Source organism: Etheostoma spectabile, chromosome 13 (assembly GCF_008692095.1).
Source record: "Etheostoma spectabile isolate EspeVRDwgs_2016 chromosome 13, UIUC_Espe_1.0, whole genome shotgun sequence".
In the NCBI taxonomy this organism is placed as follows: domain Eukaryota; kingdom Metazoa; phylum Chordata; class Actinopteri; order Perciformes; family Percidae; genus Etheostoma; species Etheostoma spectabile.
The window spans coordinates 4,295,598-4,296,708 of NC_045745.1; positions in this window are offsets into that span (position 1 = coordinate 4,295,598).

A 1,111-nucleotide genomic window follows, 5' to 3' on the forward strand; every position below is an offset into this window, starting at 1 on the left:
TTTTCTCTTATTTGAAATATCACTGACAGTCCTGCATTACCGTTTCCAGTAAGAATGACGTACAGTAAATCTGCATTTAGCATTTGGCGGTCAAATATGGCACAATTTATTTAAAATGTACCTAATTTATCTGTAATTATCTAAAAGCAAAACTTTTAGATAATTAGGTGAGAGCACAATGTGAGAGCACAATTGTCCTGTCACAATGTTTAATAATAATAATAATAATAATAATAACAGCCGCAGAACAGACATGATCTTAGATGGGGCTTGGCACCGTGTTTCTTGGTTTATTTCTACACGGTGCTTGTAACGCATCTGGTGAAAATGTTAATTAGGATTTAATCCTCCTGTTAAGTCTGTGTTTTGGAAGGGGAAATGTGACTTTTTGAATTTATTTTTGAATCCTCAGGTGGTTTATTCGGGCCTCCGAACCTGACCGCCCTGTCGCTTCTGATCGCCCCTATAACCCAATTGGACGGCTCGGAGTGGGCTCAGGAGGTGGGCTCAGGAGGCTGGCTTCAGGAGGCTGAGCTTCAGGAAGCTGGGTCAGGGGCTGGGTTCAGGAAGCGGGTCTCAGGGGCTGGGCTTCAGGAAGCTGGGCTTCCGGAGGGCTGAGCCTCAGGGGAGGTAATGCGGAAGGTGAGCAGCAGTTCCACCACTGCATAATGGGTGGGAGGAGGGAAGAACAAGAGCAAGTTCCTTTCCTGTTTACTACCTGTTTACACCTGTTTATACTGTTTACTACCCTGTCCTACGCTGTCCCTATGCTGATCCCTATGGTGTCCCTATGCGTCCCTATGGTGTTCCCTTGCTGACCCTTGTTTCCCTATGCTGTCTAGGGTTCCCTATGGTGTTCCTATGATGTTCCCTATGGTGTTCCTATGCTGGTCCCAATGCTGTTTTCCTCCCTATCCTCAACCCCTTATGATCCTTATGCTTTTCACCAAGATCATTACGCTTATCCTCATGCCCCTGCTGGTCCTCCTGCTGATCCTCCTGCTGAACATTTTCATGATCCTATCATACCTGATGTTGACAATTTACTGCCCAGGTACAGGTATGAGCAATTTGAAGAGGACGAGGACGAGCATGAGGATGAAAACGAGCA